The 26,825-nt window shown below is 49.2% G+C and overlaps 1 protein-coding gene across 3 annotated transcripts in view; it reads left to right on the top strand.

The window, feature by feature from the left end:
• Positions 1-26,825, top strand: part of DAB2IP (DAB2 interacting protein) — a 974,997-nt gene that overhangs the window by 112,296 nt on the left and 835,876 nt on the right. Inside the window, exon 1 of one of the 3 annotated variants that reach the window (XM_068249031.1) lies at positions 6,848-6,933. The exons of the other annotated variants lie outside the window; for them this stretch is intronic. The gene's annotated coding sequence lies outside the window, so the exon portion shown is untranslated. Of the gene's footprint in view, positions 1-6,847; positions 6,934-26,825 lie in introns of those variants that run through there. 3 annotated transcript variants of the gene reach the window in all.

Below are 26,825 nucleotides of genomic sequence, written 5' to 3'. Positions count from 1 at the left end.
TAGGTAAAGGGGCCTTCAGTATAGGTAGGTAGGTATAGGGGCCTTCAGTATAGGTAGCAGGGTGTAGGGCCTTCAGTATAAGTAGGTAGGTAGGTAAAGGGGCCTTCAGTATAGGTAGTTAGGTAAAGGGGTCTTCAGTATAGGTAGCAGGGTATAGGGCCTTCAGTATAGGTAGGTAGGTAGGTATAGGGGCCTTCAGTATAGGCAGCAGGGTATAGGGGCCTTCAGTATAGGTAGGTAGGTATAGGGGCCTTCAGTATAGGTTGGTAGGTATAGGGGCCTTCTGTATAGGTAGCAGGGTATAGGGCCTTCAGTATAGGTAGGTAGGTATAGGTGCCTTCAGTATAGGTAGCAGGGTATAGGGCCTTCAGTATAGGTAGATAGGTATAGGGGCCTTCAGTATAGGTAGGTAGGTATAGGGCCTTCAGTATAGGTAGCAGGGTATTGGGCCTTCAGTATAGGTAGGTAGGTATAGGGCTTTCAGTATAGGTAGCAGGGTATAGGGGCCTTCAGTATAGGTAGATAGGTATAGGGCCTTCATTATAGGTAGCAGGGTATATGGGCCTGCAGTATAGGTAGGTAGGTATAGGGGCCTTCAGTATAGGTAGGTAGGTATAGGGCCTTCAGTATAGGTAGGTAGGTATAGGGGCCTTCAGTATAAGTAGGTAGGTATAGGGGCCTGCAGTATAGGTAGGTAGGTATAGGGGCTTTCAGTATAGGTAGGTAGGTATAGGGGCCCTCAGTATAGGTAGGTAGGTATAGGGGCCTTCAGTATAGGTTGCAGGGTATAGTGGCCTTCAGTATAGGTAGGTAAAGGGGCCTTCAGTATAGGTAGCAGGGTATAGGGACCTTCACATAGGTAGCCCCGTGCTCCTCCTCCTCTGCTCGTGCCCCCCCCCCCCCCCTGCATAAATAAGTTCCACCTCACCTTCCCTGTGGAGCACAGAGCGGCAGACCTCTTCCTTACTTCCCTGTTCCCTCTAGTGGCCGGACCGGCTTTTACTGATGACGTAATAGTAAAAGCCGGTCAATATGGGGAACACGGAAGTCGGCGAGAGGTCTGCGGCTCTGCACTCCGCTCTGAATAGGTGAGCAGATACTTTTTAAATAAAGCGGAGGAGGTGCGGGGAGCGGCGGATGCGCGGGTACTCAGTGTCGGGATTTGGCGAGCGGTAAATGGTGCCGGGATTTGAATCCACGAATCCCGAATATTTCCCAATATTTGAGGGATTCGTGGATTCGTCGGATTCGTCGTCCCATCCCTACTCAAAATAATGCTGACTGCCACTTGCATCATCCATTGAGGAAAATTAGAGAAAAATATTATTTGCATAATAATTTGGAACGTGGTGTATAGCCCTGAGTTACCTACCCCAGCATTGTAATCACCTGCCCCCACCTTCCTCCCCACCAACCTGTACCTCTAGTTCTGTGTCCCAGGTACTCTGCTGCCCTGTACCTCCAGTGCTTTGCTGCCCTGTACCTCCAGTGCTTTGCTGCCCTGTACCTCCAGTGCTTTGCTGCCCTGTACCACCTCTGCTGCCCTGTACCTCCAGTATTCTGCTGCCCTGTACCTCCAGTACTCTGCTGCTTTCTACCTCCAGTGCTCTGCTGCCCTGTACCTCCAGTGCTCTGCTGCCCTGTACCTCCAGTGCTCTGCTGCTCTGTACCTCCAGTGCTCTGCTGCCCTGTACCTCCAGTGTTCTGCTGCCCTGTACCTCCAATACTCTGCTGCCCTGTACCTCCAGTGCTCTGCTGCCCTGTACCTCCAGTGCTCTGCTGCCCTGTACCTCCAATGCTCTGCTGCCCTGTACCTCCAGTGTTCTGCTGCCCTGTACCACCTCTGCTGCCCTGTACCTCCAGTATTCTGCTGCCCTCTACCTCCAGTACTCTGCTGCTTTCTACCTCCAGTGCTCTGCTGCCCTGTACCTCCAGTGCTCTGCTGCTCTGTACCTCCAGTGCTCTGCTGCCCTGTACCTCCAGTGCTCTGCTACTCTGTACCTCCAGTGCTCTGCTGCCCTGTACCTCCAGTGTTCTGCTGCCCTGTACCTCCAATACTCTGCTGGCTTGTACCTCCAGTGCTCTGCTGCCCTGTACCTCCAATACTCTGCTGCCCTGTACCTCCAGTGCTCTGCTGCCCTGTACCACCTCTGCTGCCCTGTACCTCCAGTATTCTGCTGCCCTCTACCTCCAGTACTCTGCTGCTTTCTACCTCCAGTGCTCTGCTGCCCTGTACCTCCAGTGCTCTGCTGCCCTGTACCTCCAGTGCTCTGCTGCTCTGTACCTCCAGTGCTCTGCTGCCCTGTACCTCCAGTGTTCTGCTGCCCTGTACCTCCAATACTCTGCTGGCTTGTACCTCCAGTGCTCTGCTGCCCTGTACCTCCAATACTCTGCTGCCCTGTACCTCCAGTGTTCTGCTGCCCTGTACCTCCAATACTGTGCTGCCCTGTACCTCCAGTGTTCTGCTGCCCTGTACCTCCAGTGCTCTGCTGCCCTGTACCTCCAGTGTTCTGCTGCTTTCTACCTCCAGTGCTCTGCTGCCCTGTACCTCCAGTGCTCTGCTGCTCTGTACCTCCAGTGCTCTGCTGCCCTGTACCTCCAGTGCTCTGCTACTCTGTACCTCCAGTGCTCTGCTGCCCTGTACCTCCAGTGTTCTGCTGCCCTGTACCTCCAATACTCTGCTGGCTTGTACCTCCAGTGCTCTGCTGCCCTGTACCTCCAATACTCTGCTGCCCTGTACCTCCAGTGCTCTGCTGCCCTGTACCACCTCTGCTGCCCTGTACCTCCAGTATTCTGCTGCCCTCTACCTCCAGTACTCTGCTGCTTTCTACCTCCAGTGCTCTGCTGCCCTGTACCTCCAGTGCTCTGCTGCCCTGTACCTCCAGTGCTCTGCTGCCCTGTACCTCCAGTGCTCTGCTGCCCTGTACCTCCAGTGTTCTGCTGCCCTGTACCTCCAATACTCTGCTGGCTTGTACCTCCAGTGCTCTGCTGCCCTGTACCTCCAATACTCTGCTGCCCTGTACCTCCAGTGTTCTGCTGCCCTGTACCTCCAATACTGTGCTGCCCTGTACCTCCAGTGTTCTGCTGCCCTGTACCTCCAGTGCTCTGCTGCCCTGTACCTCCAGTGTTCTGCTGCTTTCTACCTCCAGTGCTCTGCTGCCCTGTACCTCCAGTGCTCTGCTGCCCTGTACCTCCAGTGCTCTGCTGCCCTGTACCTCCAGTGCTCTGCTGCCCTGTACCTCCAGTGCTCTGCTGATTTCTACCTCCAGTGCTCTGCTGCCCTGTACCACCTCTGCTGCCCTGTACCTCCAGTGCTCTGCTGCTTTCTTCCTCCATTGCTCTACTGCCCTGTACCTCCAGTGCTCTGCTGCCCTGTATCTCCAGTGCTCTGCTGCCCTGTACCTTCAGTGCTCTGCTGCCCTGTACCTCCAGTGCTCTGCTGCCCTGTACCTCCAGTGCTCTGCTGCTTTCTACCTCCAGTGCTCTGCTGCTTTCTACCTCCAGTGCTCTGATGCTTTCTTTCTCCAGTGCTCTGCTGCCCTGTACCTTCAGTGTTCTGCTGCCCTGTACCTCCAGTGTTCTGCTACCCTGTACCTCCAGTGCTCTGCTGCCCTGTACCTTCAGTGTTCTGCTGCCCTGTACCTTCAGTGTTCTGCTACCCTGTACTTCCAGTGCTCTGCTGCCCTGTACCTTCAGTGTTCTGCTGCCCTGTACCTCCAGTGCTCTGCTGCCCTGTACCTTCAGTGTTCTGCTACCCTGTACCTCCAGTGCTCTGCTGCCCTGTACCTTCAGTGTTCTGCTGCCCTGTACCTTCAGTGTTCTGCTACCCTGTACCTCCAGTGCTCTGCTGCCCTGTACCTTCAGTGTTCTGCTGCCCTGTACCTTCAGTGCTCTGCTGCCCTGTGACTCCAGTGCTCTGCTGCCCTGTGACTCCAGTGCTCTGCTGCCCTGTACCTCCAGTGCTCTGCTGCTTTCTACCTCCAGTGCTCTGCTGCCCTGTACCTCCAGTACTCTGCTGCCCTGTACCTCCAGTGCTCTTCTGCCTTGTACCTTCAGTAGTCTGCTGCCCTGTTCCTCCAGTGCTCTGCTGCCCTGTACCTCCAGTGCTCTGCTGCCCTGTACCTCCAGTAGTCTGCTGCCCTGTACCTTCAGTAGTCTGCTGCCCTGTACCTCCAGTGCTCTGCTGCTTTCTACCTCCAGTGCTCTGCTGCCCTGTACCTCCAGTGTTCTGCTGCTTTCTACCTCCAGTGCTCTGCTGCCCTGTACCTCCAGTGCTCTGCTGCTCTGTACCTCCAGTGCTCTGCTGCTTTCTACCTCCAGTGCTCTGCTGCCCTGTACCTCCAGTGCTCTGCTGCTTTCTACCTCCAGTGCTCTGCTGCCCTGTACCTCCAGTGCTCTGCTGCCCTGTACCTCCAGTGCTCTGCTGCCCTTTACCTCCAGTGCTCTACTGCCCTGTACCTCCAATTTTCTGCTGCCCTGCACCTCTAATTTTCTGCTGCCCTGCACCTCCAGTGTTCTGCTGCCCTGTACCTCCAGTACTTTCTGCCCTGTACCACCCCTGCTGCCCTAGCCTCTTTCCTCTTCACATCCTCTCTGCACCCGCAGATCCTATTTTCTCTGCTCCCCAGTTCCTCTGTCCTCCCTTCACCCCAGATCATCTCTCCTCTCGCACCTCCAGACTCCGTATCCTCTGTGTTCCCCCTTACTGCCTGTCCTCTGCTCTCTCAGTTCTCTGTCCTGCTTGCTCTGCAGTGAGGAGCGAGTAGTGCAGGCTGCAGGCAGGAGGCCGCCCCTGGCTCTCTCTATGTGGAGGGTTGTCCCGTTTGCTGCTTATTCACTGTCTGCAGTCATTCATCTGTGCGGCTCCGGATCTCCAAGCAGCAGCAGCCGGAGCTGGGAGAGGACACTGAGCGCATTCCCACCAGAAGCTGCTGATTACAGACTGCAGCCCATGATCTGGATCCGTATGACTCTGCTGAGACCCCAACTATAAACTGCAGGAGCCCGGCACCGCTCTCGTCTACTTCGCTGCTACTCTGCTGCCCTTTACTGCTTCATTAACCTCTTCTGCCCTGTGTACTAGTGTGTGCCCCTGTACCTCTCTGCCATCCTGTACTGCACTGCTGTCCTGTGCCAGGGGCAACCACAGCTCTGCCCTCCTGTGTTTCTCCTGTGCTCTGCTGTCCTCTACCGTCCTCTGTATTACTTTTCTGCCTGAGGGCCTCCATAGCTCTGCTATCATTTACTTCATCTGTACTTTGCTGCCCTATACATAACTATTCTACCTCTCCTAACATCTCCACAGCCCTGAGGATAAGCACCACTACAGCTCATCATTACTCCTTCATCCTGTGCCAAGAGGTCCGTCACTGCTCCACTGTCCTCCTGGGCTAAGAGGTCCACCACTCCTCTGCCGTCCTGTGCTAAGACGTCCACCACTGCTGTTTTGTCCTGAACCAAGAGGTCCACCACTGCTCTTCTGTCCTGTGCCAAGAGGTCCATCGCTGCTGCACTGTCCTCTTGGGCTAACCGGTCCACCACTGCTCTACTGTCCCGTGCCAAGAGGTTTACCACTGCTCTTCTGTCCTTTACCAAGAGGTCCACCACTGCACCATTGTCCTCCTGGGCTAAGAGGTCCACCACTGCTCTGCTGTCCTGAACCAAGAGGTCCACCACTGCTCTTCTGTCCTGTGCCAAGAGGTCCATTGCTGCTCCACTGTCCTCTTGGGCTAATAGGTCCACCACTGCTCTACTGTCCCGTGCCAAGAGGTTCACCACTACTCTGCTGTCCTGAACCAAGAGGTCCACCACTGCTCTTCTGCCCTGTGCCAAGAGGTCCATCGCTGCTCCACTGTCCTCTTGGGCTAAGAGGTCCACCACTGCTCTGCTGTCCTGTGCTGAGAGGTTCACCACTGATCTGCTGTCCTCCTGTGCTGAGAGGTTCACCACTGATCTGCCGTCCTGTGCTAAGAGGTCCACCACTGCTCTGCTGTCCTGTGCTAAGAGTTATACCACTGCTCTGCTGTCCTGGGCTAACAACACCACTGCTCTGCTGTCATGGGCTAAGAGGTCCACTACTGTTTTGTTTCCCTCTACTGAGAGGCCCACCACTGCTCTTCTGTCCTTGGCTAAGAGGCCCACCACTGTTTTGCAAGCCCACCAATACACTGCTGGCCTGTCCTAAGGAGCCCACCGATACTCTGCTGGTCTGACCTAAGAAAATTCACCACTGCTCTGCTGGTCTTTGCCAAGAGTCCCACCGCTGCTCTGCTGGCCTGTTGTAACCAGCCACCACTTTACTGCTAGCCTGTCTTTGCTAAGAGGCTTGCAATTACTCCGCTGGGTTGTGCTAAGAAGTCCACCACTGCTCTGCCAGCCAGTGATTAGGGGCCTGTCACTGCTCTTCAGGAATTTTGTAAGGAACCATTGCTGCTCCACTGTTCTGCTATATGGTGCCCACCGGTGTTCTGCTTACCTGTTATAAGGGGCCTACCACTGCTCTTTTGCCCTGTGCTATGGGGCCCACCACTGCTCTGCTGGTCTGAAGAGGACTACATCACAGTTCTGCCTTCTGCACATCAGTTTATCATCCTTCCCTATTTTGAGGAGCCTTCCAGTGGTCTGTACCCAGCTTGTTGCTTGCTGCTTATTGCTCATGGACCCCAGCATCTTTCTGATACTGTAAGGCAGAGCAAGTTTATACTATGCTTGTTTGTACCCCACTTTTAATTTGTGATGAGTGGCTTTGCTGACCCTGTACCCACGCAGTACTGCCAGGACCATTCTACCCATCCTGCTGCCCAGGAGAAGCCAAGCAGAAGAGTAGCGTTGGGTGTTGGATTTTAACCACTTGTTGATTCTACAATATAAACAAATTATGGGAGGACAAAGCTTCACCCTCAATAGCCTTTTCTACACCTAGAAGTCCTAGAGGTAAGTGACTCATCTGCAATGTTGTGAAACTAGATGACGTTCTCTACCCCACGACATTTTGGTGTTTTTGTAACTTGTGTTTGTAGTCCACTTACAAATCTGTTGTACCTTGATATGTAAAGTAGAAGACCATATTTTACTAATAGTGGCCTTCAAACAATGCTCAGATGCTGGAGGTAAGTAACCTCTTCTTTAGAGCTGTAATGTAGGAAGTAGAATACTGCTCTGTCAGTGGTGTGCTTTCTGATGCAGAAGATAGGTGGGCTTTTTTATTCCTTCAGTGTTTTGATGCAAAGGTAGGGGTACACTCCCTAAGTTTTCTACTCCAGTAGGTAAGTGGCCTTGCCTCACTGCTTTGATGCTGAAGGTCAGTAGCCTCTCTCGTTGCTCTGATGCAGGGGATAGATGGGTATCTCAGTTAGTGCTTTTGTTGCAGGAGGTAGAAGGCCTCTACCTTATTGCTCTACTGCAGGAGGTAAGTGGCCTTGTCTCTTGCACTGATGCCGGAGGTCAGTAACCTCTCTGTCTGTTCTCCAATGCAGGGGATAGATGGGTTTTCCACGCAATGCTCTGTTGTAGGAGGTAGAAGGCCTCTACCTTATTGCTCTACTGCAGGAGGTAAGTGGCCTTGTGTTGAATGCTGGAGGTTGGTGACCTCTTTCTCATAGGTGTGCATCTCAATCAGCACTTTGATGCAGGAGGTCTCTCCCTCAGTGCTCTCATGCAGGAGGTCTCTCCCTAAGTGCTCTCATGCAGGAGGTAGGAGGCCTATCCCTAGTTGATCTGATGCAGGAGGTAGGAGGAGGCCTATCCCTAGGTAATCTGAGGTAGGAGGCCTATATCATGGTACTGTTATGGAGAAAGTAGAAGTAGGTGACTCTTCCTTTGATGCTCTGTTGCAGAGGTGGACTGTCTTTTCCTCAGTCTTCTGATGCTCATAGAGGGTGGTCCTTTGCGCTGCAGGTAGGTGGCTCCATGTGCTGGAAAGAGTTATTCTACTTTGCTGAAGGTAGGAGATCTAGGTGGTGTCTTATGCTTGGAGGTGGGTGTCTCTGGTGGCAGTAGTTCCTTTGTGCTGGAGGTAGTAATCTCTTTCTGCAGAAGTTATGTGGCTTTCTGTGCTGGAGGTAGGTGGCCCTCTGTGTTTTAGGTATGTCGTCCTCAGAGCTAATCTAGGTGACTGCCTTGTGGTTGGAGCTAGAAGCTCCTAAGTGCTGGAGGAAGGTAGCCCTCTGTGTGGGAAATAAGTGATTCCTTTGTATTGCAGATAGGTGCCTCTCTATGCTTGAGTTTGGTGGTGGTTTGTGCTAGAGGTAGGTTTCGTTCCCCTCCCCACACTAAAGATAGATTATCCCGTAGGTGAGCCTCTGTGTTCCAGGTAGGTGGTCCTCTGTGCTGGAGGTAAAGCCTCCCACTCCCGTGCTTATGGTTGGTGTCCCTCTTTGCTGGAGGAAGATAACCCCCCCCCCCTCTACACTGTATTGAATGTAAGGGATCCGTTATGTGCTTAAAGTGAACCAGAGACGAAGCACCCTCATGTATTATACCATATATATCAGTGGGAACATTAGAAAAAACACCTACCCTGCTCTCTGTTTCATTTTTTAACTGATCAGATTGCTTCTTATCAGCCCTGATAAAATCCCCAACTGGGCATTCAGTCTGGCTTAGCTCAGGAATCATTATAGCCGAGTCATTATAGCAGAGCCACAAGGGGGCAGGCTTGGGCTTGAAAAGACATCAGAAAAGACAGACTCAACTATAATGATTCCTGAACAAAGCCAGACTGAATGCTCAGTCAGGGATTTTATCAGGGCTGATAACAAGCAGGCTGAGCAGTGAAGGATGAAACAGAGAGCAGGGTAGGTGTTTTCTCTAATGTTCCCACTGATATGTATGGTAAAATACATGAGGGTGCTTTGTCTCTGGTTCCAGGTACGTAGCCTCTGTTCTGGAAGTAGGTAGTCCTCTGATGGATGTTGCTGCATCCTTGGGCTAGATAAATCCTCTTTGTTGAATGTAGGTGGCCCCTGTGCTGGAAGTAGGTGATCATCTTTTGCTGGGGATCGGTAGTTAATGTGTAGGGGACCCTCTGTGTTGGAAGATTAGTGATTCTCTTTCCTGCCATTAGGTGACATCCTATGCTGTAGGAAGGTGGTCCCCTGTGCTAATTTAGGTACCCCCCCCCCCCCGTCCCCCCTTTGCTATAATTAGGTGGCCCTCTGTGCTGCTGTTAGATGCCCCCCACCCCATGCTGTAGGTAAGTGGTCCCCTGTGTTGCTGTTAGGTGGCCCCTTTGTGGTATAGGTAGGTGGCCCCCTGTGCTGCTTCTGGGTGGCTCCCCTCTGCTGCTTTCAGTTGTCCCCCTGTGCCATAGTTAGATGTGCCCCCCAGTGCTGTGGATAGGTGGTCTACTGTGCAGTAGGTAGATGGTCCCCTGTGTTGTAGTTAGGTGGTCCCCTGTGCTGTGGGGTGGGTGCCCCCCATGCTGTAGGTAGGTGTGCCCCCCCGGGCTGTAGTTAGGTGCCCCCCCGTGCTGTGCTGGTCCCCCGTGCTGTTGGTAGGTGGCCCCCCGTGCTGTAGTTAGGTGCCTCCCAGTGCTGTGGGTAGCTGGTCCCCTGTGTTGTAGGTAGGTGCCCCCCCCTGTGCTGTGGGGTGGGTGGTCTCCTCTTTGCTGTGGGTAGGTGGTCTCCTGTGCTGTGGGTAGGTGCCTCCCAGTGCTGTAGGTAGGTGGCCCTCTGTGCTGTAGTTAGGTGCCTCCCAGTGCTGTGGGTAGCTGGTCCCCTGTGTTGTAGGTAGGTGGCCCCCCTGTGCTGTGAGGTGGGTGGTCCCCTCTTTGCTGTGGGTAGGTGGTCTCCTGTGCTGTGGGTAGGTGCCCCCCCAGTGCTGTGGGTAGCTGGTCCCCTGTGTTGTAGATAGGTGGCCCCCCTGTGGTGTTGGTAAGTGCCCCCCCCCATGCTGTAGGTAGGTGGCCCTCTGTGCTGTAGTTAGGTGCCCCCCCCCCCCCCCCAGTGCTGTAGGTAGCTGGTCCTCTCTGTGCAGGAAGGTGCTGAGGTTGCTGCACGGGGCTCAGGAAATGTCTGCTTGGCTTGAAGGCCTCTTTGTATAAGATGTGTTGTGGCCCAGCTCTCCGCCAGGTGCCTGATTATTCTATTCTGGTGGGAAGGGAGGGGGGGTTGGAGTCGAGTTACAGAATTATTACAGAGAGCTGGAACCAGCATCAGGCTGCAGAGATGCTGGTGATGGTCCCTCAGCACAAGGGTGCCGGGAGGTCGGGGCTCACCACCTTGGTGGGTTAGATGGGAGACTCTTCCTGCAGATGTGGCTGCTGAGTAGTGAGATTCCAAAATAGTCAACCTCACAGTTAAAGCCGATCTCCAACCCGCAAGAAAAAAGCCAGGAGCCGTCCTGTAAAATAAAGTTATACCTACCTGTGCTGCCTTGTCCTGAAGGTGTTCCGAAGACCCAGAGTCACCTGACTTCCCGCCTCCCCTCCCTACCGGAAGAAAGGCGCCAAAATGTTTACTCCAGCAAACTCCAGGAGACATCTTGGTGTTTTTCTGAGGAGAGGCGGGGCCAGTTGCCGGAAGTCTCCTTGGCGGTTACAAGTACAGCTCGGGGGCGGGGGGGGGGGGGGGGGTTGGACAAACTAAACTAAAGGAGCACTATTGCGAACATTTTAAAGTTTTAAATACCCGAAAAACACATTCGAAGAAGAAGTGCATTTTTTCCAGAGTATAATGAGCCATAAATTACTTTTCTCCCATGTTGCTGTCACTTACTGTAGGTAGTAGAAATCTGACAGAAGTGACAAGTTTTGGAGTAGCCCATCTTCTCATAGGGGCTTTTCAGGGATTTCTTTATTTTCAAAAGCATTTAGTGAATGGTGGTTGCTCCGCCCAACTGCCGTAAATGTGTGAATCCAGCGGGGAGACTGGCCAGAATCTTTGTATAAATCCTTTTCAGGAAGTATCTTTATAAAGAATGCTGAGAATCCCCCATGAAGAGATGAACTAACCCAAAACCTGTCGCTTCTGTCAGATTTTTACTACCTACTGTAAGTGACAGCAACATAGGAGAAAAGTCATTGATGGTTCATTTTACTCTGGAAAAAATGTGCTTCTTATTTGTGTGTGTTTACATGTATTTTAAATTTTACATGTTTTCACGATAGTGGTCCTTTGAGGCTGGTTTCACACTACGAATTTGGCGCTAGCACTGCGCACCGCATCGCAACGCCAAAAACACCGGGTTAGTATTGCCTGTCTGGCATCTGTCCAAACAGGAAGTGGCGCGCGCTTGTGGTGACTTCCTGTTTCGGGTATGCGGGAGTGCACGGAAGCTTATTGTAAAAATATGCTTCTGCGCATGCGCACCGCAATGTCACAATGTCAACGTGCTTAAATAACCCTGCGTCGCCATAAACTAACATGACTTCCGAGCTGACACAGATCGCTGCAGGAGCCGCACGGTAACGCAGGTATGCACCAGCGTTAAATCGGACAATTCTGGCACAGCGTACCGCAACGTGAGAAGCATGAACTTCCCCATAGACGTTCATTAGGCTGCGGTAGCAGTGCAGCAATTTCACGCACCGCTCTGCCCCAGTGTGAAACGGACGGTTTAGGATTCAGTGTGATAATAGGGTTTATATTTAGCTCTACTAAACTATCAGTATCTATTACCGATCTTTTACTATTGTCATTAGCACTGTAACAGTAGAATTTCTCTAAATTTACAGATATTCTACTATCAGTTATTTCTGGGTGCCCAAATTTCCGGGCTCCCTGTTTTCATGTAGGTGTTCGGGACCTACAGTTGAAAAAGTATGTTTTCTTTAAATAACTGCTGTGTCCATTCACATGGACAGAAAATGTGAAGAACTCCTTCTCAGGGCTGGTCCTAGACTTTTTGCTACCTGAGGCTACCTGAAACTTTTAAGATTGCACCCCCCCCCCGGATTTGTAATGATCGTACAGCACCCGACAATTTACTCTGCTTCATTTAATGTTCTCACGTGACATGCTGCAGCTCAACACAATAGCACACTGGCTGGCTGTAATGCTGGGCATACACGGTACGTTTTGTACCGCTGAATCGAGCCGCTGGATCGATTACCGCTCGTCCCCGCGGGCGCCTGGATTGATTACCGCTCGTCCCCGCGGGCGCTTCTTATCTTCTGTTCGTTTTCTTCTGTTGTTCTGCCCGCGGTATCGAGGACAGAATTGATCCGGGGGGTTATCGGACACGTCGGAAATTATCAATCGAGCCGCTGATGATACAAAAATGTACCGTGTATGCCCAGCATTAGTCTGTGACAAACAAACTGCTCACCCTCAGCCACTCTATTCCTCCTAAGTCAGGTCAGCAGTGCCACCTCCTCCCTTCTGCTGTGCAAGTCACATGAAACACTGCTGCTCTCCTGCCTCCTCCCCCCCCTCCTTACTCACTGTCAGAGATTCCTCACACAGCACAACAAGCTGCTTTTCCCCAATGCTGCTCTCCTCCCTCCTCCTCACTCACTGTCAGACTCCACACACAGCATAACAAGCTGCTTTCCCCAATGCTGCTCTCCTGCCTCCCCCCTCCTCCTCACTCACTGTCAGAGATTCCTCACACAGCACAACAAGCTGCTTTTCCCCAATGCTGCTCTCCTCCCTCCTCCTCACTCACTGTCAGACTCCACACACAGCATAACAAGCTGCTTTCCCCAATGCTGCTCTCCTGCCTCCCCCCTCCTCACTCACTGTCAGACTCCTCACACAGCACAACAAGCTGCTTTTCCCCAATGATGACCTCTTCACCTCGCTCTCCTCTCACTTCTCCTCCTACTCTGACTGTATGCTGTTAGTGTAAACAGTACAAACATGCTGCCCCTGTAATCTCTGCGCCTGATGCAAATTTTTCACCTTACATCATGAGAGAACCGGCCCTGTTTCTTCTAGCACATGAAGGGGGGGGGGGGGGGGGGGGGTAGAGTGGGCCTTAAGGATGAGCTGCGGTATATGGTGTATTTCTTGATTGGCGTCACTAGTCGGTCTTCCTAAAGGTGCCCATTAACAATCCAATTTCCTGATCACTAATGATGGTTTGGGCCCACCAACGGAAGGGAATATATAAGCATTTTGACTTGGCTTTTGGAGGGTTGTCTGGATAGTTCTGGCTTTGGGAAGGCCCTCTGGTTTTTGAAAGGTTGCCTGTAGACCTCTAGCTATTGAAGGATTGCCTGTGGAGTTCTGGTTATGGAAGAGGTTCTTCTGGCCTCTGGCTTTCAGAGGGGTCCTGTGGCCATTGGTTTTCAGATTTCAGAGAGGGGTCTGCAGACTTATGGATGTTAAAGGATTACCTGTATATCTCTGGCTTACGGATTTTGCCCCTGCACTTCTGGCTGTTGGAGGGGTACCTGTGGATTTTTTTTTCTTGGGGGGGGGGGGGGGGGAGACGGTTGACTGTGGCTCTCTGGTGTTTGGAAGGCTGCTTGAGGCTCCCTGATTTATGGAAGGCTTCCTGGGGATCCCTGGCTCTTAGGGGCTGCTTGTTGACCGACTTCTGGCTGTTGATGGATCATCTGTGGGCTTCTGGCTAACAGACGGGTGCCTGTAGTTTTTTTTTTGGGGGGGGGGGGGGGGGGAGTTAGTTGTCAGTGGCTCTCTGGTGTTTTGAGGGCTGCCTGTTTATCTCCTGCTTCTGGGGTTTGCTTGTTGAAGGATTGCCTATGGGCTTCTTGCTGTCGGAAAGGGCTGCCTGCAGATTTTGTTCTTTTTTTGTGGTTGACGGGTTGGGGTTGTCTGTTGCTGTCTGGTTGCCAAACAGGGCCGGTTTAAGGGGCTCCAGGGCATTGATGCAAACTGAATCGGGGGCCCCCTCCTCGAACACTACCCCCCTTCGCGGCAATGACCTCTCCCTTCTGCTCGACAAGACGCAGCCATAATTAACCTGTCCCGGCAAGCGGCGGCTACCAGTCCAGACACTCTTTCTACGTAGTCTTCCTCCTTCTCTATGACCCGGCGTGTGTTATGTGTAAACATGGAAAGAGTGCCCAGACTGTGTAGCCACCTCTGCCACCGGCGGGGACATGTTAATTACTGCTGCGGCTAGTCACGCAAGGGCCCCGGGGAGCAGTGCGAGTGGGGGGAGCAGGCAGAATTTAGTAGGGTTGGTGGCGTGGGGCCCTTGCAGAGGTCATGGGCCCTGGGGCAATTGCCCCCTTTGCCTCTATGGCAGCACTGGCCCTGTTGCCAAAGAACTTCTTGCAGATCTCTGTATGGGGTGTTTGTAGATCTCTGGCTTTTAGGGCCCGTTCACACTTAGAACCGCAGAACGCCGGCGATTACCGGCGTTTTGCGGGAGTGATTTTCCTGCGATTAGCGCGGAAAAATCACTGGACACTGCGGCGGTTTTGGAGCGATCGCAATTAGCGTGCTGTGCACGCTAATCACGATCGCAAATCGCGAAACGCTCGTCGCCGGCAAACCGCTGCATGCAGCGCGGTTGCGGTTATCACTAACCGCAATCGCGGCAGTGAGAACACTGCCACTCGCTACATTGTGTAGCGGTTCTTGCAGAACCGCTAGCGGTTTGCCGTGAGCGGGAATCGCACGATTCCCGCTCAGGTGAGAACGGGCCCTTAGGGGCTGCTTGTTGACTGACCTCCCAACTCTTAAAGGATTGCTTGTGGGCTTCTGGCTTGGCTATCAGAGAGGTACTTTTGGATTATTATTAATCCATTGGTGGTGGAGGAACAGTTTTAATTGTGATGGAGGAGAGTGTTCTGTACATGCAGAAAGACACCCAGTATAAGAAGTTAGAACTCTTTACTGAAGAAAAAAATTGCGGGGATTAAATCATACACCACCATCAGGAAATGCAGCTTACTTAGCTGCTTCCAGACCGCTGCGTCTTATATTTACGCCCCCCCCCCCTCACAATGCTTTACGACTGGGGGCGTAAATACATATGCCTGCTTTGTTTACCTCGCCGCTCACGACCGCCGTGCCGTTGTCGTTCGTTTCTGACACAATCCCGCCATTCCATGATCAGTGAATGGGAGCAGCTTGTTCCCAAACCCAATCACAGTGATGAATGAAACACCGTCGCCTGGGAGATGCCGACATTTCATTCACAAAACAAAAGTAAACAGTTCTTCCGTGTATTATTTATAGTACTCGGAAGTTAGGTTTTTTTTTGGCCAAAAGGTAAAAATGCACCCACACGTACCCACACATACACTTTATATATAGAAATGCATACATTTTTATTAAATTTATTTTAACCACTTACACTCCAGCCCTATAGTTACCAAAATAAAACACTTATAAAAAAAAGTGACTCCATTAAAAAAAAAAAAAGCATAAATAGTTACCTTATGGACTTTTTAATATGTATATCATCAGGGTATATTACTGTTAATTTTGCAAATAAAGGCTTATAATTAGTGATACAGTATTAAATGCATTATGCTAGGGACACAATTTAAATGGTGTAATACCTAGGACAAACAGGCAAATAAAATGTGTGGGCTTTATCCACAGCAGCAAGTTTTATTTTAAAACTATAATGGCTGAAAACTGAGAAATAATGTTTTTTTTTTCTTATTATTCCCTTTAAAATACATATAAAATAATATAATTCTTTGCAAAAAAAAAAGTACCACCTAAAAAAACCTAATTTGTGGAGAAAAAAAAAACTATATATATTATTTCTGTGTGATAAGTAAAGTAACAATAAAGTTATTGGTCAAATGAATGGGGGGAGCGTGATGTGAAATTGCTCTGGTCCATAAGGGGGAAAAAACCTGTGGTTGGGAAGTGGTTAGAACAGGGAGGATCACAGAGTGAATATAGGAAATACCGTAACAATCCCCTAGAGATCATCATCACATTTTACAGTGACATCTTGTGGTTGTTTTGCTATGAAATACGGCAGTAATTCTGGTGCTACTTCCAAAAAAACTGTGTCTCTGTGGTTTTTGGAAGGTTGTCTATGGCTCTTTTTTGGGGGGAAGGTGTTGAGTGGTTTCCTGTGGCTCTCTGGTTGCCAGAGGACTGCTCATAGATTTCTAGGTGGGGTGCCTGTAGCATGATGTGGAGTGGGAGGAGCCTGTTTGACTATAGATTGGGTGCCCTTGCTTCTCTGCCTGTCGGAGTTTTTCCTCTGTATCTTTGGCTGAGGAAGGGTTCCCTGTGGGTCTCTGACATGAAGTGGGTGGGAGGAGCCTGTAGCTCTCTGGCATGTGGGTGGGAGGAGCCTGTCTGACTATGGATTGGGTGCTTTTGCTTCTCTGCCTGTCTTTCCTCAGGATCTTTGACTGAGGAAGGGGTTCCTGTGGCTCTCTGACATGATGTGGGTGGGAGGAGCCTGTAGCTGTCTGGCATGTGGGTGGGAGGAGCCTGTTGGTCTCTGACATTATGTGTGTGGGAGGAGCATGCCTGACTATGGATTTTGTGATTTTGCTTCTCTGCCTGTTGGAGCCTTTCCTCTGTATCTTGGACTGAGGAAGGGGTTCCTGTGGGTCTCTGACATGGTGTGGGTGGGAGGAGCCTGTAGCTGTCTGGCATGTGGGTGGGAGGAGCCTGTTGGTCTCTGGCATGATATGTGTGGGAGGAGCATGCCTGACTATGGATTTTGTGATTTTGCTTCTCTGCCTGTTGGAGCTTTTCCTCTGTATCTTTGACTGAGGAAGGGGTTCCTGTGGGTCTCTGACACAATATGTGTGGGAGGAGCATGTCTGACTATGGATTGGGTGCTTTTGCGTCTTCCTGTCCGAGTCTTTCCTGTGGATCTTTGGCTGAGGAAGGGGTTCCTGTGGGGCTCTGACATGATGTGGGTGGGAGGAGCCTGTGGGTCTCTGGCATGGTGTGGTGGGAGGAGCCTGTCTGGCTATGGTTTGGGTGCTTTTGCTTCTCTGCCTGTCGGAGTCTTTCCTCTGGATCTTTGGCTGAGGAAGGGTTTCCTGTGGGTCTCTGGCATGTGGGTGGGAGGAGCCTGTAGCTCTCTGGCATGTGGGTGGGAGGAGCCTGTCTGACTGGTTTGGGTGCTCTTGCTTCTCTGCCTGTCTTTGCTGTGGATCTTTGGCTTAGGAAGGGGTTCCTGTGGCTCTCTGACATGATGTGGGTGGGAGGAGCCTGTAGCTGTCTGGCATGTGGGTGGGAGGAGCCTGTTAGCCTCTGGCATGATGTGTGTGGGAGGAGCATGCCTGACTATGGATTGGGTGCTTTTGCGTCTCTGCCTGTCGGAGTGTTTCCTCTGGATCTTGGGATGAGGAAGGGGTTCCTGTGGGTCTCTGGCATGATGTGGGTGGGAGGAGCCTGTAGCTCTCTGGCATGTGTGTGGGAGGAGCCTGTCTGTCTATGGATTGGGTGCTTTTGCTTCTCTTCCTGTCGGAGTGTTTCCTCTGGATCTTGGGCTGAGGAAGGGGTTCCTGTGGGTCTCTGGCATGATGTGGGTGGGAGGAGCCTGTAGCTCTCTGGCATGTGTGTGGGAGGAGCCTGTCTGTCTATGGATTGGGTGCTTTTGCTTCTCTTCCTGTCGGAGTGTTTCCTCTGGATCTTGGGCTGAGGAAGGGGTTCCTGTGGGTCTTTGGCATGATGTGGGTGAGAGGAGCCTGTAGCTCTCTGGCATGTGTGTGGGAGGAGCCTGTCTGACTATGGATTGGGTGCTTCTCTTCCTGTCGGAGTGTTTCCTCCGGATCTTGGGCTGAGGAAAGGTTCCTGTGGGTCTGCAGCTTTGATATGTGTTCTGCTGCTGGAAGCAGTGTATGTGCTGTTTAACCATTAGACAGCAGTACTGCGCCACGCTGTTGTTTGATGCATTATTCAGCAGTTTGGAGGAGCGAGGCATCGGCTCTGGAGATTGCAGCTTTTCTCGGCCTCTGTGGGTGTCAGGGAGGTGCAGGAAGTTCAGTAGAAAATTCAGCCATTAAATATTCTCTTTTGTAAGCTGGAAATGGGAAATCATTGATGGACGGGTTTGGTCCTCTGTGTGCTGAAATATAAATTGTTATAGAAGCTTCTGTCAGAATTTTCCCATTCACTGTGATATACTGTATATTTCTGATCTCTCTGTGAGACAACTTTTATAGTTCCTGGCTGTGGATGTACTATAAAGCAAGGCCAGGCTGTTGTCCTCACCTCTTTGTTGCCCATGTTGAAGGAGGTGGAGCCCAGTGGCGTATCTAGAGGGGTACAGGCATGGCTCATGACATGGGCAACACAGTGCCATGGGCACCGTGCCTGCCCCCTCCTCCCTCATGCTGCACCACAATACTAGGGGATATTTCTCACTACATATACTGGGGGGGGGGATTTATACTGGGGGACACCTCATTAACTTTACTGGGGGGACACCTTTCACCACCTATACTGGGGGGGCTACTTATACAGGGGGACATCTCTCACTGCCTATATTGGGGGCACTGTTTATACTGAATAGACATCTCTAATTACCTACACTTAGAGGGCGACGAAAACTGAGGAGCCTACCTATACCTGGTGGACTGCTTCTGGCTACCTATACTAGGGTACTACCTCTGAGTACTTCTACTGTGGGTCTTACTCTAGAGCAGGGGTCTCAAACTCACGGCCCGCGGGCCATTTGCGGCCCTCGGTACAATATTTTGTGGCCCGCACCGGCAAAAGCAAAAGAGACACTGAAGCAAACTATTTTTGCCTATTTTACCTTATTGTTTGCTTCAGTGCTCCCAAGTAATCCGCCGCATGTCCGCCGCTAAACGAGGGCTGCAGAGCCCCCAAATCCCCCAGGCAAATATCCACGACTGCGCTGAGGGGCAGAGCTTCCAGCTGTAGCTCTGCCCCTCCTGACGTCAATCGCCGCACAGATCGCCGCCTCTCCCCGCCCCTCTCTGTGAAGCAAGAGTGAGAGGGGCGGGCAGAGGCGGTGATCCGACGTGATTGACGTCAGGAGGGGCAGAGCTGAAGCTGAAAGCTCTGCCCCTTCCAGGAAATACTGGCGGATTGACCCCCCTCCCCCGGGGATTTGGGGGCTCTGCAGCCCTCGTTTTGTGGTGGAGACACAGCGGATTACTTGCAATGGGAGCTCTGAGGCGAACTATAAGGTAAAATAGGCAAAATAGTTTAGACACTTCATGTTCAGAAGAAATAATTAAAACTGTTAATAATGACATTTAAGGACTTTTTTTGTGAAATTCCTTATGCAGCCCAGCCTCATCCTGACTTTGCCTCCTGCGGCCCCCAGGTAAGTTGAGTTTGAGACCCCTGCTCTAGAGACTTATATGGGGAAGGGGCATTTTCTGTGTTTGCCATAGGCGCTATATTACCCAGATACACTCCTGGTGGAGCCATCCTAGCTTGATGAGACATTGTCATCCAGCAGGTGGCTAGCCACAGGATGCATATAGCGGTAGAGTACAAAACTTTTCAACGTAATACATTTTCCTTAATTTGCTATAGTTAAAGGAACACTATTGTAAAAAAAAAAAAATGTAACATTTAAAATACATATGTATGTACAGTGGCTTGCAAAACTATTCGGCCTCCTTGAAGTTTTCCACATTTTGTCACATTACTGCCACAAACATTAATCAATTTTATTGGAATTCCACGTGAAAGACCAATACAAAGTGCTGTACACATGAGAAGTGGATCGAAAATTGGCAAGGATTTCAGTCTCTAGATGTGGAAAGCTGGTAGAGACATACCCTAAAAGACTGGCAGCTGTAATTGCAGCAAAAGGTGGTTCTACAAAGTATTGACTCAGGGGGCCGAATAATTACGCACACCCCACTTTGCAGTTATTTATTTGTAAAAAATGTTTGGAATCATGTACGATTTTCGCTCCACTTCTCACATGTACACCACTTTGTATTGGTCTTTCATGTGGAATTCCAATAACATTGATTCATGTTTGTGGCAGTAATGTGACAAAATGTGGAAAACTTCAAGGGGGCCGAATACTTTTGCAAACCACTGTATATAATGCGCATTTGTTCTAGAGTAAAAAGCACAACTAAGTGATTTTTTTTCCTGTATTGCCGTCACTTATAGTAGGTTGTAAAAGTCTGACATATCTTACAGGTTTTGGACTAGTCCACTTTCCATCATGAGGCATTCTCAGGGTTTTCTTTATTTTCAAAACCACTTACTGAACATCAGTTGCTCAGTCCAGCTGCCAAAATAATGTGAATAGGGATGCTGGCTGGCATTTTTTGTAGAAAAAAAAAGGAATCCCCCATGAGGAGACGGACTAGTCCAAAACTCAGTCAGTCTCATCTGTCAGATTTTTACTGCTTACTGTTAGCCACAGCAACATAGGAGAACAGTAGTAATTTTATTCTAGGAGAAATGTACTTTTTATACATATATTTTAAATTTTGCAATTGTTCACAATAGTAATCCTAATTAAGGACACCTGAAGGGAGAGGGATATGGTGGATGCCATATTTATTTCCTTTTAAGCAATACCAGTTGCCTGGCTGTCCTGCTGATCCTCTTCCTCCAATACTTTCATCCACAGACCCGGAACAAGCATGCAGCATATCAGGTGTTTCTGACATTGTCAGATCTGACAAGATTGGCTGCATGCTTGTTTCTGGTGTGATTCAGACACTACTGCAGCCAAATACATCAGCAGGGCTGCCAGGGAGCTGGTTTTGTTTAAAAGGAAATAAATATGGCCGCCTCCATAGTCTTCTCACTTCAGTTTTCCTTTAAAGGATATCCAAGGTGATAAAAAATGATGAGATAAACAATTGTTTATCCTAAAAATGACTCGTCCTAAAAATGACTTTTTTAAGTTATCCCACAGTTTTATTTTCTATTTAAATCTAATTTTTAAGTGTTTACCGTTTCATGGCATTGATACATTGATTGAAGTATGCCAGAGCTCAAATCTATGAACTATTGCCCCTTTTGTATCTCTTTTCTGCTTCCAGGAGCCATTTTCTGCCAGAAAAGTGTTTTATGGCGTTAACTCCTTATCAGTGAAGGTTACGCTATAGTCTGACCTGGTCCCGACCCGGGCAGAAACTGTCACTTTCATACCTGATTTTTAACTCCTGCAGGCAGAGAAAGTAAAAAAAGAACATAGCCTAGTTATTTGTGTGCTTAGCACTGTACATACACATGTCTGTCTCATCATGTTACATGTCTCCTCGGATGTCCTTTAAGTCTCAAAAGACACAGATGAAGATTTTAATCAGTGCAAATTACGTGTATATAGATGACTTGGCTCTACTCAGTGGAATGACCACATTCAAGACCCAAATGTTCTCCTAGATGTCTGTAGGCCAAGGCGTAGTTTAATGGTCTTTGAGCTATTTGATTAGCTGATTTGTCCAGCCACTTCCTGTATCATAGACTGCCAGCGCAGGAAGCTGCAATCTTCAGTCAGTGCTCCGCCTCCTGGCAGCCTCCGTATCTCTCTCTCTCTTCAGGTTCCCTTTAAAGGCACATACGGTGCCATTGCTTCTCCAGCACAAATACAGCACAGCCAGTGATGAACGTAATGAGCTAATTACGATTACGTGAAATTTTGCGTACATTTTCACATTTACGCTTATACGTAATTACGATTTGTAAATCAGTTGAGTTCGTTTTGTGATTCATAATTTTGCCTAACATTTTGTGTAATTTCGTGCCGACTTTGGCAGTGAAGAGCAAAGCCACCATAGATGCTATTTACACCAAAATTTGCTACATATGTTAAGGAGAACTATGCAAAAAACTTTAGCAAAATTATGAAATACTACTATTACATATGAAATTAATTACGATTTCCCCTGAAATCTTTTATTACGATGCGTACATGCAAGTTTCGATGCAGAATTTCGGCCCACCACTGAGTACAGCAACTATTCCCTCCCTCCAATCTGTGGAGAAGAGACGCTGGTTCTGCATATCACATTACTGCAGAGATGGATTCAACTGCAAAAGGCAAAGAGTACGTTTAGGCTCCTCTTATTTATACTTGACCTGTTCAGTGAGTACAGAACTGGGCTAGAGGGAATAGGCGAGGTTACATGGAGGCCTCTGGGCACTTGCCAGGCCCTAGGCATCTACCATAGGCGACACAATGTGCAGGCTCCCTCATGTTCCTTTCCTCTCACTCCACTTTCCCAATTTTCAGAGCAAGTTTGGAAAGTGACTTGGGCTGCGAATGATGTGAACGAGGCCGCTGTGATGTCGCATTCTTTAGTGCTCTCCTTGCATAGTTATTTTTTTTTTGCCCATCCATTAGTGATTGGCATAGGGAACCTAAACATTCCAAGTTTGATACAAGCTGTATGCTAATTTTATGCAAATTTACAGAGTTTAGAAACAGACCAAAATGAATGCAGCAGCTGATTGGTCCTTTTCTATTGCGTATGAAAAGGGGGGAAGCATTAAAGAGAACCCGAGGTGGGTTTGAAGAATATTATCTGCATACAGAGGCTGGATCTGCCTATACAGCCCAGCCTCTGTTGCTATCCCAAACCCCCCTAAGATCCCCCTGCACTCTGCAATCCCTCATAAATCACAGCCATGCTGCTGACAAACAGCTTGTCAGAGCTGGCTGTGTTTATCTCTATAGTGTCAGTCTGCTGCTCTCCACGCCTCCTGCAGAACTCCAGTCCCCGCCTGCATCCCTTCCCTCCCTGCTGATTGGAGGGAAGGGACGGGGGCAGGGACTGGAGCTATGCAGGAGGCGGGGGAGCAGCCGAGACTGACACTACAGATGTAAACACAGCCTCACAGCACGGCTGTGATTTATGAGGGATTGCAGAGTGCAGGGGGACCTTAGTGGGGTTTGGGATAGCAACAGAGGCTGGGTTGTATAGGCAGAACCAGCCTCTGTATGCAGATAACATTCTTTAAACACACCTCGGGTTCTCTTTAAAGAGAAACTCCAACCTAGAATTGAACTTTATCCCAATCAGTAGCTGATACGCCCTTTTACATGAGAAATATAATGATTTTCACAAACAGACCATCAGGGGGCGCTGTATGACTGATTTCGTGCTGAAACTCCTCCCACAAGAAGCTCTGAGTACCGTGGTACTCTAGGCAAACTGCCACAATGTAACAATGTTCACAGACAGGAATTAGCTGTTTACAGCTGTCTCTAACAGCCAAAACAGCTAGGAGCAGCTACATAACCTGCACACAGTAACAATGTCACCATGTAATACATGTCAGAATGTAAATCGGGGAGAGGAAAGATTTTACAAACACTGACTAAATCATTTATACATAATTATGGTAAAAAATGAAGCACTTTTTTTACTACATTATTTTCACTGGAGTTCCTCTTTAAGTCAGCACGGTGGTGTAGTGGTTAGCGCTCTCCAGTGCATCGCTGGGTCCTCGAATCCCAGCCAGGTCAACATCTGCAAGGAGTTTGTATGTTCTCCCCGTGTCTGTGTGGGTTTCCTCCGGTCACTCTGGTTTCCTTCCACATCCCAAAAACATACAGATAAGTTAATTGGCTTCCCCTCAAAAACTGGTCCTAGACTATGATACATACACTACGATACATACATAGACATATGACTATGGTAGGGACTAGATTGTGAGCTCCTCTGAGGGACAGTTAGTGACGACACAATATACTCTGTACAGCGCTGCGGAAGATGTCGGCGCTATATAAATACATAAATAAATAAATAAACTGTCATATCATTGACCCTCCATAATCTCCATCCATCTTCAACAAAAATATTTTAGTAGGATTTTCTAATTCGGGAAGATCTTCGGTATGGACTCATTCCCAGAATACGAGCGCAAAAGAGGACCTGTAGTGAAAATAACAATGAATACAATGGCTTATTTTTTTGCAATATTCATGTATAGATTATTTAGTCAGTGTTTGCCCATTGTAAATCTTTCCTCTCCCTGATTTACATTCTGACATTTATCACTGGCGGTGACATCTTTAGTTCTGCCCGGTAATCTGTACGGAATGTTCCTTACTGAGAGCTCTATGCACAGAGGGAGATATTGCTTGCTTGGCAGTTGGAGACAGCTGTTATTTCCCACAATGAAACGAGGTTCACAGACAGGAAACTATCAGGACCTTGGTCATGATATCACACTGTGGGAGGGTTTTCACCACAATATCAGCTACACAGACCACCCTGATGATCTATTCGAGAAAAGGTAAAGATTTCTCGTGGGAAAGGGGGTATCAGCTACTGATTGGGATGACGTTCAGTCCTGGTTTAAAGTTCCTCTTTAACCTTCTTAGCAATAACCCTGAGTCTGGCTCGGGCCAGAAATCCGCAGATCAGAGCGGTAACCCCGAGCTGGATCCATGAGAGGTGTGCAATGTGCAGGATGCCACAGATCTATCTAGCAGTATGATTTCAGGGTCTCAGGACTCGTTCACACTGGAGGCGTTTTCAGCATTTTTTCACACGCAGGTGATTTTTAAAATCGCCCCCAAAACGCTTGTGCAATGAATGTCTATGAGAAGGTTCATCTCAGCGCAGGTCGTGCACTATGCGGGCAGGAAAGCGGTGTCTGGACCATTTCTGAGAAGATTCCACCCCCGTGGAAGGTATAGGAGAAACGCAAATCGCTCACAAAATTGATTTGTGCAGGGATAGCGATTGCGTTTTTAAAGAGACACTGAAGCGAAAAAAAAAATATGATATAGTGAATTGGTTGTATACTATGAATAATTACTAGAAGATTAGCAGCAAAGAAAATATTCTCATTTTTTATTTTCAGGTATATAGTGTTTTTTCTAACATTGCATTATTCTCTAATATGTGCAGATTACACAACACTCAGCATTCAAAATGAGTCTTTCAGAGCAGTCTGTGAACTAATGACCTCTCCTCTAGCAGAGGAAAAGTAAATAGTCCAGGAACAGTTGAGATAATAAAAGTCAGATAACAGCCCTCTCCACGACTAACTTAGTCGGAGAGCTTAATGGCTTGTTTGCATAGAGATAACAACTGGAGTTTCTCAACTCTTCCTGTACTGGAAACAATTAGACTGATGTATCTGATCTTAATGTTTTATTTCTTAGCTGTACTACACATACAAATCATAATATCATCATTTTTTTTTCGCTTCAGTGTCTCTTTAAGAATAAATACATTGTATTTATTCTTTTCCGGGTCAAAGAGTTCACTTCCTGACTTGCGTCAGGGAGTGAAAAAGCGCTTATTGAAGCGCTTTACAAAAACCGCAGCGCCCACCTGAGCGCCGGCAGGAGGAAAAAAAATCCTCCAAAAATGACAAACACAAACGCTAACACGAAAGGAACGCAATGTGAACGAGGCCTAAGAGCGTGTGAAAAAATTGCACCGCTTTCAGACACTAAAATCTGGAAATAATCATAACGCCAGAGATGGATATAGATATTTCCTTTTAAAATAATACCAGTTGCCTGACTCTCCTGCTGATCCTGTGTCTCTAATACTTTCAGCCATAGCCCCTCAACAAGCATGCAGATCAGGTGCTCTGACTGAAGTCAGACTGGATTAGCTGCATGCTTGTTTCAGGTGTGTGATTCAGCCACCACTGCAGCCAAAGAGATCAGTAGGACTGATAAGCAACTGGTATTGTTTAACCTCCCTGGCGTTCTATTAAAATCGCCAGGGAGGCTGCGGGAGGGTTTTTTTTAAATTAAAAAAAAACTATTTCATGCAGCCAACTGAAAGTTGGCTGCATGAAAGCCCACTAGAGGGCGCTCCGGAAGCGTACTTTCGATCGCCTCCGGCAATCGAAAGTAACAAGATAGGCCGCAATGAGCGGCCTATCTTGTTTCGCTTTCCTCGTCGCCATGGCGACGAGCGGAGTGACGTCATGGACGTCAGTCGACGTCCTGACGTCAGAGCCGCCCGATCCAGCCCCTAGCGCCGGCCGGAACTGTTTGTTCCGGCTGCACTGGGCTCGGGCGGCTGGGGGGACCCTCTTTCGCCGCTGCACGCGGCGGATCGCCGCGGAGCGGCGGCGATCGGGCAGCACACGCGGCTGGCAAAGTGCCGGCTGCGTGTGCTGCTTTTTTCAGATTGAAAATCGGCCCAGCAGGGCCTGAGCGGCGACCTCCGGCGGCATACCCCGAGCTCAGCTCGGGATTACCGCCAAGGGGGTTAAAAGGAAAAATCCATTTACCCCTCTCTGTTAAGGTTCCCTTTAAGGATCCCTGACATTTTGTACTAATGTAAAGGGAACCTGAGGTGAGAGATATAGGGAGGCAGAGGATGGAACAGGCGGCGATCAAAGTGTTTTTCTCAGTTGAGTTGACATAAAAAAAAAATTGATTGTTTTTATAAAAAAAAATTAAATTTTTTTTTAGCATTTTATTGCCTTGTGTGTGGTCGCCTATAGGTTCCGTGCAAGAATTATTAGCATGTCACGGACTATCTTACCTCTGCATCAGTACCGTTTCACTTTAAAGGGACAGCAGGCAGCCAATACACGAGCAGGGAGCAGACACAGGCATTCTTGTTCCGGCCGCAACAATAGATTTTAGAAGTTCTCTTTACATATCCCAGTTTTATCCCAAAACTTTTGTGGAAGCTGCGGGTCGCCATGGAGATGAGATCAGAAGGAGGGAGGCTGGCAGAAGAGGTCAGTGAAATGTAACCGAACAGAAACGTACAGATCGGAGAGTGATAATTGGCTTCATGTCGTGAATTCAGATGAAAACGTTGCAAACATCTCTTTCAGCCCTGCGGCAGCTGTAATACAGAATGGAGGCTCAGGCGGGACGGGGCGGACTGTGCCTTTAAAGTAGACATGAGCTCAAAACTTATTATCTGCTCTAAAAGATAAGCAACAGCATAATGAGCTTTAAATAAAAACCATTTCTGTCTTAGCGCTCGTTCACACTAGAGGCGTTTTCGGCCTATTTTCAAGCGCAGGCGATTTCTAAATTCGCCCCCAAACGCTTGTGAATGGAATCTCTATGAGAAGGTTCATATC

This window comes from Hyperolius riggenbachi, chromosome 8, assembly GCF_040937935.1.
Source record: "Hyperolius riggenbachi isolate aHypRig1 chromosome 8, aHypRig1.pri, whole genome shotgun sequence".
Lineage (NCBI taxonomy): Eukaryota > Metazoa > Chordata > Amphibia > Anura > Hyperoliidae > Hyperolius > Hyperolius riggenbachi.
Note: the sequence above shows the minus strand (reverse complement) of the source record. Positions and strands in the feature narration are given on the sequence as shown.